Here is a 12,605-nt window from a genome sequence, read left to right on the forward strand (position 1 = left end):
GTCTGATGCATGGTTTATGGCAAATAGACCTAATTTCCTGAGCCATTTTCAAGGCTTCTCTGTTGCTTTTTTTAATTATATAGAACAAAAAATAAAATATAGGCAACTCCCATATAATATCAATGATGTATTCTGGGATTCCGATGTTCTGCTTGAAGAGGTAACTTAAAGACAATATTATTTTAAAAGTACACATTCTACATTTCAACTCAAAATCCCCAGTCAGCCTCTCAAATGTTATGTGTGAATAATAATCTCAAATTTGTAAAAGCCACAGAAAATTGAGAGTGTTCTTACTTTAAGGCAAGGGGATTTCTAAGTGATATAGGCTATTTATTGGAAATCTACAAGAACCTGCTATTCAAACTAAGACATCCAAAAATACAATCCATCAACATTCAGGCACAGAACAAGAAAGTCTCATTACTTTCCAATAACTTTCTAACTCAAAACCAATTCGATATAAGCAAAAATTATTTCTTAGGAAGAAATTTGGCAGGTTACACAATTGAAGCAGTCTGGAATGCTAGATGATATGAAAAATTTCAAAATTAGATAGCTTTGGGGCTGTTAGGACAGTATTCCACCTTACGTAGAAATTATACTTAATGAATATTTACTAAATTAATATAGCATAAGTCTAAGGTTTTGTCTAATCATAGTGTGAAACTGTCTTTAGGCTAACATAATTACTGTTCAAAGTTTGTCAAAATGATTCAATTTAGAAAACACAAATATACATTTTTTTCATGATCTTTGCACATCTTGTAGATGTAATGCAGTTGTGTAAGTTCAGTAAGAACATATACAAGTAGGATAAAAGCATATGTTTATTCATACTGTACTTGACACTGGTAACTCAAAAACGTAGCTGTCGTGGTTAAACCAACACATGAAACTGTCTTGTTGGCCAAAAATTTGTCTAAATTATGCAGCTTATTCATCTTTCTCCAGGGCTGCCTCTAGTGCCTATGACTGCTGGACCAGGTGCATGTCTAGTTCTGTGATGAGAGGTGCAAACTTCTGCAGGATCATTGAAGTTGTAAGCTTGAAGATGATGAGATACTGAAATGGGTTGCACTCTGTCCTGTGTGGGTCATAGCTTGAACTTATAGGTTCTAGTTTGTCCTTGTTTTGCCTACTCTATGTCATCTTTCCGTCTCGACTGCATGCCTGTAGACTTGAGACTCTAACTCCCCATATGCAAAGACAATAGCCTTGCATATGTAACATAAACTGTTCAGTGAACTTTACTAATCATTTAAAGTCAAGATCTGTATATTTTATATATAGTAAATCATATAGGGATAATTCAAATGAAAAAAATTCATGGAAAAAATTTATTTTTTTCACTTAGTGTTTTGTTTTACTGACCAAACCCTACTGATACACATTCATAAATTTGAAAGACAAATGATAGACTAATTGGAACCAGTTTAATTATGGGAAAACTTGAACTCTCCTTAAGGTTTATTTTTTTTAAAAACTTCTCAGAATGTAGGGATTGGTAGTTAACGTGAAATTAACAGATTATCCCTAAGATTTTGGCTAGATGAGTTCCTCACTTTACTTAACAAATATTAACTGAATAAAATTCTGCACTGTTGGACAAATTCCACCTCTAGAAGACCATCATAATGTATTTACATATGGATTTATGTTTAGCATGGTAAAGAGAATGAAAATTCACTTTGAAAGTAAATGCCTCCTGACAACAAGAAATCACCTCCATGGCATATTCTCAGTGGTTAGTGTAATTTATATGAATTCATGCCTAAGTTTCCTCTTCTTTATTTTTTTTCAGAGTACAGTAATGATATCAGGTCAAGAATATTCTGAGCATACGTAGGCAGTGATGACAATAACAGTTTAATTTTTGTTTTTGTTTTTTCCCTGTGAGTTATCTTTACTTTTTAATACAGATCTTGCTTACTTATTTTTATGCTTTATTTTTAATTTTATTTTTATTAGAGTATAGTTGATTTACGGTGTTGTCAATTTCTCCTGAATGGTATAGTAACCCAGTCATACATAAATGTAATTCTTTTTTCTCATACTATCTTCCATCATATTCTATCCCAAGAGATTGGATATAGTTCCCTGTACTGTACAGGTAAGACCTCATTGCTTACTTTTTAATCTATATTTGATTACTATTCAAAAACCTTGAAATTCTGTCTCTGCCCCTTCTTGTCTGATAGACACAGACTTTGACAAAGTAACATGTAGTTGATGGATCGGAATAATTGAGAAAGCTCCTATAAGACTTATCCCTTGTTTGATCATTCTCCAATTCTAATACTTTTTTCTGTGCATTAAAAAAAAATCACTTGTGAAATATATCTTCAGTTCTTAATGATACAGTTTTGTAATGGTGGACATCTCTTCATTCTTTGAGAAAAAAAATCTCCTAGTTTTTCTCATAGCTCTATCTTGCAGACTTTTATCTTCTCTTTTCCAAATACATTTCAGCTGATCTGTATATGACGTGTTATATATACAAGGCAAAGTGAGTTGGTTCTCAAACATGTGGTTCTTGATCATCAATTCTACTTTCATTTGTCTCCAGGCCATGAATAATATTGTTAATAGCAGCTTTGTTTGTAAATAACACACACAAAAAATCCCTAAAAATGGCAGCAAATGTTCATCATTGGGAGAATGGATAGATGTATTGTTCAGTATTAATACATCAGACTACTTTAATCATGAAAAGGATTAAACCACAGCTAAGACCTGAATTGATCAACATCACAAACCTAAAATCTAAAATATAATGTTGACTATAAAGAAAATTTGCATAAAAATACACATAGTATGATTTTCATATAAAGAAATAACTGAATCTTTGGTTAAAAAAAGGAAAGCAAGCAAGAATTCAGGATAAAGATACCTCTTAGGAGTAATAAGGAGTTTGAAATTAAAAAGGTGCACACAGGGATTACAAGGGTTTGGTATGTTTCTTTTTCTTAACCTGATTTGAGCATAGGCATATTTATTTTCATCTTAGTTGTAAACTTCACATAAATATTACATGTGTCATTATATTTGGTATGTTTCATAATATTAAAATATACCTTTTAATAGAAGTGTAATGGTTTGAAAGCTGAGAGGAATTTGTAGAAATGTGAACACTTAAGCACTTTTAATGTGAAAATCAATTCATTGTGGAGCCTAATCTGGAATTTTAGTAAAGGTGAAAATGTGCAGTCAATTCTTTGACTCTTTGGTATGTATCTATCCGTAAAGATTACTCCAAACACTATTGTGTTATTTCCTAACCAACTTGTCAAGGAAACAGATATTTTTTAACATACTGAAAAGTCATCGCTAGACTTCTGTCAGTGACTGTCTTTGTCTCTAGCTGGTGTAAATTGCTTTTAGTTAAGTTTTGATCAAGATTTCTACATGTCCTTTTCTTCTTCCTTTTCTGTGGCCAACTTGTCTGTTTCCTTCTTAAAGCCCCATGCCCCATATGAGCAAGATCTGTTATTTATGTGCATTACTAATCCTTCAGGGGATAGTAACATATTCTTAGGGTCAAATACAGTATCATCAGAGGCCTGTATGGCTTTATGAATCCATTTGGAAAATCTTTTTTTTTTTTTTTTTTTTAGTCAATGAGAGTGGAGAAATTGAATTTTCATCTTTCAAATTTTGTTTGCAAATATTAAAAGTGTATCAGTGTTCCATAGACATTTCCCTTTTCTATTTGTAGATGTCAGGTATTAAAGATCTTACTAAATGGCATATTAGGTTTCAAAGTCAAATTATTATTATTGTTTTTTGTCTTTTTTTAGGGCCACACTCATGGTATATGGACCTTCCCAGGCTAGGAGTCAAATCAGAGGTGTAGCTGCTGGCCACAGCCATGCCAGATCTGAGCCACGACGTCTGTGACCTACACCGCAGCTCATGGTGATGCCAGATCCTCAACCCATTGAGCAGGAATAGGGATCAAACCCGAATTCCCATGATACTAGTCAGATTCTTAACCCTCTGAGCCACAATGGGAATTCCTCAAGGTCAACTTATGTTGTAAACAAAGATATATGAAATCATATTAAAATATGAAATTGCAAAGTATTGTACCTGTTAGGCCAGCAAACATAGACATCTGCCAAGACGACAAATGACTAGGTCTTCCTACATCTAGAAATGGTGCTTGTAGAAGTTAAAGCCACTCCCACTACCAAATGTGATGAGGAAAGTGAACTAGCCATGTCAAGTTGTATAATTCTTCTTTTAGCGTATTGGTAAAATATTAATGACTAAAAAAAATTAATAGCAGACAAAGTAATTGGGTTTTGAAAACAAAAGTAGTGTATATAATTATTCAGTTGTTTTTCATAGAATGGATTAGTATAGAACATTGAGTTACTGTGAATAAATTAGTGCCTAAGAAAACATTTGGAGAGTCAAAATTTGAGGAAGAATGGTGACCATTCCAGATAAGTAATGAAAAATGAATTGTTTCTCTTAAAGATGGAGAATTCATAAAGTAACTGCATTGATTAAAATCACTGGATAAATGCTCAAGTGTCCATTTCATTTTGCTTGTATAGACAGAAACTATAAATAAGTCATGTCATCTGAGTGAGGGGAATTGAATTTGACAGAGGACCAGGAAGGGGGTCACTGTGTAGTAAATTGCCTCCTCAAGTGCAATTATCTATTCATGACATAAATCCAATACAATTTTACTCTTCTTTGGTTTTAGTCTATGAACCACTTCACTTCTTCATTGTCCTCTTGACAAGTATTTTGTTTGTACGACAATCACATTGTATTCAATCCTAGTTGATATATTCATTGAAAACTAACATTTTCTCTGGATGCTGAGTGAAAACATGCTATTTTCTAATGTCATATCAACCCTTATACCACAAAACTTTTTGGCAAAAGTGAAGATTACATTATAGTAAATATATACATGGAAAACTGATATTTTAAAATTACTCTAAAATTTATTTTGGGGAGCTACTTGAAGAAATCTCTAGGAGGAAAAGCGATAGTTCTGTTATCCCAACTCCCTTCAGTGTAAAGCTATGCCCAACCCTCAACCCAAAGACAAACACAAAAATGAATGAAGCTGACATAGCCATTATTGTACTGGTAAGGATGCCGTGTTTTAATATAACCATGTAGGCTGAATTATATTATTTTAGTAATCATTATGAATTGTGAGAATTATCCCTATTTGATAAAATGCATTTTGAATTTTAACCCATCAGAAACTCTATTACATTATTTTGGTTATGGATACAAATATAGAACTTCTTGAAAGGGAAAAAATGTATGTACATCTAATATCTGTTTGGAGAGAAAATCATATTTTAAGTGATTTATCAAGGTTACTTAAACTGTATAACTTGTAACATTGGCACAAGTAGAAAATAATATTAGATTATTACAAGTTATATGGAATTGCAAGTATATAACCCTGTGCTAACCTTATAAAAGTAATTTTGTCCCAAAGCACTAAAAACAATCATGGGTGTTTGAGCTGCTAAGAGATTGCTATGTTTTATTAAACTACTGGAGTTTTGAAAAATCCAGAAATTTCCAAAGAACTTTAAATATAATTGTAAATGAAATTAATGTTCCATCTGTGATCACTTCTGATGCCTTTACCATTTTCATGCGTTTGGACTTCTGGTGTGATTTCACTCTCAACAGCCAGCCCCTGCATATCTTTCTCAGAGACCTGTTCTAGCCTTCCAGAGCTTACTGTGCCCCGGAGTACTGAGAACCTTAAGTGACAAGGAATTCGTGTTCCCAGCAGATATCACTTAAATTCTGACTGATAGGTTACGGGGAATAAATATTCTAGCTTCTTTGCTCCTTTCGTCATGATCTATGTAGAATCTACATTGTTTCCAAAATTCCAATGAAAAATTAAGTCAAACTTATCACCTGTGAAGCTTTACTTTCTGTTGCATCTTTGCTTGAGCTTTGTAGCTTCTCAGTATCACTTGCTCTCATATTACCACAAGCCACCCAACTCCTGGAACATTTCTTATGCATTTCCACATAAATCCATGTTTCAGCATTTGCTTCTGGGGAACTTGAACTGAAACACCTGGTTCCAAAAGTGCTTCTAGGTAGCTCACTGTCAGGATGGGATTCTAGGGTTGGATCCCTCTCTGGCTAGATTACATATTGTTCATAGTAAGTAGAGTGTTGCTTACTGCTGCTATACTGCTGCATTGTAATATGTTGTTAGAACTGCCTATAGATAGTTTGGAAGAGTTGAACAGGGATCTTCTTGCTTAAAAAAATTTGCTAGCATTGGATAGATATGAGAAAATAGTAATTAAAGGGATTATGGAGTTAGTAGGTTTTTGCTAAGTGTCTTTGTTGCCCTGAATTAAGGAAGGCTAAACAATCAAGTTAGTTAGTTTCCAACTCAGGGCATAATGAGCATGTCAAAATGCCTCCATGGAAACATCTAAAGGAACTTTATTATAAGGTTAGCAAACTAGAGAGATTAACTTGGAAGCTTTAGCAAATCACCTCTTGCTCAAGTCAGGCTCAGTAGACCAAGGAAGATGTTAAGAGATGCTGTTATGAACCTGGGCTCCCTGTCAGTAGAGGAGATAGAATTCTGGAAAAGTGAAGGCTAGGTGGCAGCAGTTAACCATTGGAGTCAAAAGAAAGGTAATTTCCTTAACAGCCTCTGATCAGATGGAAATCATAGGACATGGCACATAGAGAAGACTATAATAAGATACAGTGGACCACTGGTTCCATGGGAAATTATGGATTCAGAGCCAAAAATATTAGCTGGTACAGTTGATTTTAAAAAGTGGATGATTAGAAGGTTGATAGCAGCTACTCCAATGGAAAGTAACCCTCTCTCACACATTACCAAATATGAGACATTTCTCACACCAGAGGCAATTAATTGAAGAGGCTAATATCACTTGACGGATCATAACATGACCCAAGCACATGTGATAGTAATCTCTTAGGGTCTTCTTCAAAGGGAAGTATGGCCATTCTCCTGAGTACACAGGAAAGAAATACTCAGATTTTATAAGAGGTTTTAAACATTTTGTCCAAGGTAACATTGATACCAGAGAGTGCCATTTGCATAGAGGTAGATAAAATTCAGATAGTAAGTGAAAGTGTAGCCAGTGTGTGCCTCTCAGTAGTTACAATGTATCTAAGGTAGGCATGTACTAGTCCTCAAGCTTGTATTTAAAATGGATATACTTAGCACCTGGAATGGCTTCAGTTATTTCCTTGAATATTGAAATAAGGCTTCTTGAAACTTCCACATCTACCCAAGATTATAAATCAGAAGCAGTGCCATATATTGAGTAAAAAGCCAGAGATTACTGCCACTTTCAAAGGCTTAAAGGATGATGAGTTGGCTGTCCCTGTCTTGTCACCATTTATTTTTATAGTTTTAGCCTGTGAATAAAACAGTTCATGGCAGAAGATGGTACACCACAATGGACTTATATGTTTAACCATTTTTCTATGTCTGATGTGGAATCTTTCTAGAAGAGGTCAATACCATTTCTGCTATGATACCTTGTGTTATATGGATCTGGTATGTGTGTTCTTTTCAAAGTGCATTAGGACAAAAAAATATACTCTTGAAATAGTACTACAAATATAAAGTCTTACTCTGTCACAATATTTTCCAGAGGGACTTAAAATCTGAATATCCCACAGAAGAATGTTGATATTATGCTAATTGGATTTGAAGAACAGAACATGATTAGTACTCCAGATGCTCTGGTAATGTACATAAATTCCAAAATGTAGAAAACAAAACTCCACAGTGATTTAAGAGCCTTTTATATTGCAGGAACTTTCAGAATTCCAGTGGAGAAGAACAAACAGGACAAGGCATATATATCCTTCATGTTGAAAGAAGAGTTCTTGTATATTGTAATTCTTACTACTACCACTCTGTGTGTGGTAGGCTAGTTAGCTTTGGGGATATTTGGGAATACCATTCTGAATATTTATTGGATGATTTCAAGGACTATCTTTTGATATGTATGATAATAATTTATCTTTGGCCGTGAGACCTAACAAATTCAGTCATACTGTTGAGGGGTTTCTGGTAGATAAAATACCATTTGGAAACTTCTAAAGCTTCAATAGGGAGTTATAGTACTGACACCTGGAATTCAAGAGCAAAGTCATGCTGTCTGCAACAAATCTCTACCTATGACTATTTGCACAGTTTGAGAGGGCACAGTGGCTCTCCAACTATAACAGTAATGCAAATTTAGGATAGAAACCATCAGGTCCAGAGGACAAAGAATAGAAACCATCAGGTCCAGAGGACAAAGAAAGTTATATATGATTAAAGCCAAGAGTCTAAGTCACATACTTCTCTTAGACTAATGATCAGTTGGCAACTATGTCCTACTAGAGTTTCCTTTGGATTTGCTGATGGAGAAAAAAATCAGGGCTGGGCTTCTGAATAGATTGTCTCAATATGTTTTGTAGGCTGAAAGTGACTGCTTCCAGCAAACAGTAGCACCTTATGTGGAAGTCCCTATAAAGATGGGTAAATGGAAGTCTTCTCAGTGGCAGAGCTTTGGACGTACTTTGAATAAAGAGAGAAATGACTTGAGGTTAAGGATATCTGTGAACTCCTGGACAATGACTAATGGCCTAGCATATTGTTTCGGGGTCTGCATTGTCCAAGGAATCTGTTTGTCAGTAAGGAGTATGACAGTGAATGTGATCATGGGGCCCATTGGTCAAACCTTATAGTGAATCGCTAGCACTGCCATTTTGATAGAACATTGGAAAGATCTCTTAAGAGCACACCTTAAGTGTCAACTTATAGATGGAATCCCATGAAATTACAGTACTCTTTTCCAAGGTGCAACACATGCCAGAGTCCAGTGGCCCTTATGTGATTCAGTGTGTCTGAGAGAAGAAATGAAATTGTCTGAAAATTTAAGCTTGAAGTTAGGGTGTCTCATGTCTCCTCTCGTTTTGAACTCAAGGTAGTTATTTGGAAAATGTGTGTTTTCTGTCCTCACAGTTTAAAGTTCAGCATGCCTAGAGATCCTGGGAAACAATGGAGGACATACTCTGACTTACATTGGGAATAGATGTATCACTGACATGCCATTTTTAGATACCTGTTACAGTAAAGAAGAGGCAAGGAAAAAGTCTCTTCAGCAAGAGGTGCTGGGAAAACTGGATAGCTGCATACCAATCAATGAAGCTACAACTCACCCTCACACCATACACAAAAATAAACCCTAGATGGCTTGAGGCTTAAACATAAAAACATGAAACCATAAAAATCCTAGAAGAGAACATAGTTGAAACATTTACTGACATATTCCATGTATATGTTTTCTTAGGTCAGTCTCCAAAGGCAATAGAAATAAAAACAAAAATAAACCAATAGGACATAATCAAACTGACAAGCTTTTGCACAGCAAAGGAAACCATTAAAAAAAGAAAGAAAAGAAAAGGCAGCCTATGAAGTGGGAGAAAATAGTTGCAAATGATGCAGCTGACAAAGGCTTCATCTTCAAAATAAACAACTCCTACAAATAAACAGCAAAAAAAAAAATTGAATAAAAGGCAGAAGACCTCATAGATATTTCTCCAAATAAGACATACAGATGGTCAATAGGCACATGAAAAGATGCTCCACATCGCTAATTATTAGAGAAATGCAAATCAAAACTGTGGTGAGGTATATCACCTAACATCAGTCCAAACGGCTATCATGAATAAGTGTACAAGTAACAAATGCTGGAGAGGGTATGGAGAAAAAAATAGAACCTTCCTTCACTGTTGGTGGAAATGTAACTTGGTAAAACCACTATGGAAAACAGTATGGATTTTCTTCAGGAAACTAAAAATAGGACTACCATGTGATCTAGCCATCCTACTCCTGCATATACATGAAGAAAAAACTATAATTCAAAAAGATGCACGCACCTCTAAAGTTCATAGTAGCACTATTCACAATAGACAAGATATGGCTATTGTCCATTGACAGATGAATGGATTAAGATGTAGGAAAGAAAATCATGGACTTGGATAATAGACTTGTGGTTGCCAAGGGGGAGGGGGAGGGAGTGGAATGGATTGGGAGCTTGGGGTTAATAGATGCAGATCATTGCCTTTTGAATGGATTAGCAATGAGATCCTGATGTGTAGCACTGAGAACTATGTCTGGTCACTTATGATGGAGCATGATACTGTGACAAAAAAGAATGTATACATATATGTATAACTGGGTCACCAGTACAGTAGGAAAAAAATAGTGTATTGGGGAAATAACAATTGATTACAATTAAGAAAAAAATAGGGAGTTCCCGTCTTGGTGCAGTGGTTGATGAATCCAACTAGGAACCATGAGGTTGCGGGTTCGATCCCTGGCCTTGCTCATTTGGTTAAGGATCTGGCATTACCATGAGCTGTGGTGTAGGTCGCAGATGCAGCTTGGACCCTGCATTGCTGTGGCCAGCTCTGATTAGACCCCTGGCCTGGGAACCTCCATATGCTGTGAGAATGCCGTGAGAGCAGCCCAAGAAATGGCAAAAAAAAAAAAAAAAATACTATACTAAAAAAGCTAATGAGACACTGGGAAAAAAAAGATGTGGCACAAAAATACAATGGAATACTACTCAACCATAAAAACAAACAAAATAATGCCATTCACAACAACATGGATACAACAAGAGATTATCATGCTAAGTGAAATAAGTTAGAGAAAGACAAATCACATATGATATCACTTTTCTGTGGAATCTATAATATGGCACAAATGAACCTGTCTAAGCACAGAAACAAACTCACAGACATAGAGAACAGATTTGTGATTTCCAAGTTGGGGGCAGGAGGGAGTGGGATGGACTGGGCGTTTGGGGTTAGTAGATGTAAACTGTTACATTTAGAATGGATAAACAAGGTCCTAGTTTATAGCATAGGAAATATATATCTAGTCTCCTGGGCTAGACCATGATGGAGAACAATATTTAGAAAAAGAATGTACGTATATGTATGACTGAGTCACTTTGCTGTACAGCAGAAATTGGCACAGCATTATAAATCAACTATAATTAAAAAAAAAAAAGGAAGTAGGCAAGAAATGGAGTACCTCATCTTTATCATTAGGAGAAGTTAGAGTATTAAATACTTAATGTGGGCAGGGTAAAATAAGTCTGGAAACCCAAAAACTTCATTAGGCATCTCTTCTAGCTCTTAATTATGATTGCACTGTGAATAGGCAATTAATAAACAAGTTGAAAGATAACGAGGAGCCTAGGGCTGTCAGCAGTGAAGGTTTGTTGGAGAAGCACCAAGAGTTCTAGGAGTATCAGGGCAGTGTTGGGATAAATTACAATGAGGGGTAGAGATAGCCCTTCTGTCTTTGAAAGTGCCATGATTTGTCCTGACCAGGATTCAACTATTTTATGGCAATTACAGCCTTGGCAACAATTCAGCATCCTGGGTGGACTGGAGCTTATCACTGTGGTTGATGTCTTTAGTGTGTGTGTTTGAATCATGACTAGTAACCATTCTGAGGAACCAATGTAGAGACCCCAATGTGACATGAGTGTATCTGAGAAGATGCTATCCTGTCATCAATTTTATGAATACTACTCTCTGATGTTCTTTTATTGCCAAGAAGAAGCCCTAAGTGCCTTTATGGTAGAGCTTCTCTGATTCTCCTAAAGATGACTTTCCCTGCAGTTTTTTTTTTTTTTTTTGGGGGGGGTGATAATATTCAAAGACAGGAAAAATTGCATCCTTATTTTTGAAATGAAATTGAATAGTTCCTTCAGTCATGAATATAGGCAACAATATAGCAGTATCTGTGATTGTCGTAATAGAAATAACTGGCATTTTCAAATCATCGCCAGTTGTGGGTAACTTGAAATACAGTTTTATACTCATCAATACATTGAATGAGAGCAGGTATTTTGCCCACCATCAGATATCATTATTATTTTCTTTAAACTAAGATATAGTTGATGTATAAAATTATATGTTTCAAGTGTACAACTTAGTGATTTACAATTTTTAATGACCATATTGCACTTACATTATTATAAAATATTGAGTATATTCCCCATGTTGTGCTATATATTCTTGTAGCTTATTTATTTTATACATAACAGCTTGTACATCTTATTCTTTTACCTCTATCTTTCTCTCCCTGTCTCCTCTCTCCCCACTGGTATCTAGCAATTTGTTTTCTATATCTGTGAGTCTGTTTCTTTTTTGTTATATTCACTAGATTCTTTTCTGTTTCAGATTCCACATGCAAATGATATTACACAGTATTTGTCTTTCTCTGACTTATTTCACTTAGCATAATACTCTCCAAGTCCATTCATGTTGTTGCAAATGGCAGCATTTCATTCTTTTTATGACTGAGTAGTATTCCTCTGTGTGTGTGTGTGTGTGTGTGTGTGTGTGTGTGTGTGTGTATCATATCTTCATTATCCTTTCATCTGTTGATGTACAATTAGTTGCTTCCATATCTTGGCAACTGTAAATAACCAATGGACTTGCTGATATATGAATTACTCCCTTGTGATTGCTTCTTGGACCCATGCATTATTTCAATGAAATAGTTTCCAAATATTTGAAAA

At 35.2% G+C, this 12,605-nt stretch overlaps 2 long non-coding RNA genes across 3 annotated transcripts in view; both read left to right on the top strand.

Annotated features, from left to right (window-relative positions):
* LOC102164643 (uncharacterized) overlaps window positions 1-12,605 on the top strand; it is a 1,014,431-nt gene that overhangs the window by 226,497 nt on the left and 775,329 nt on the right. The window lies entirely within an intron of this gene.
* LOC110255841 (uncharacterized) overlaps window positions 1-12,605 on the top strand; it is a 233,609-nt gene that overhangs the window by 217,932 nt on the left and 3,072 nt on the right. Inside the window, exon 3 of one of the 2 annotated variants that reach the window (XR_014820103.1) lies at window positions 7,659-7,752. This is a non-coding gene — a long non-coding RNA (uncharacterized LOC110255841). Of the gene's footprint in view, window positions 1-954; window positions 5,061-7,658; window positions 7,753-12,605 lie in introns of those variants that run through there. The other variant, XR_014820104.1, reaches the window with a different exon arrangement.

This window comes from Sus scrofa, chromosome 11 (assembly GCF_054392235.1).
Source record: "Sus scrofa isolate SSC_HxYL_T2T_F1_AM1 chromosome 11, Sscrofa_HxYL_maternal_Yorkshire_Landrace_v2.0, whole genome shotgun sequence".
NCBI classification, from domain to species: domain Eukaryota; kingdom Metazoa; phylum Chordata; class Mammalia; order Artiodactyla; family Suidae; genus Sus; species Sus scrofa.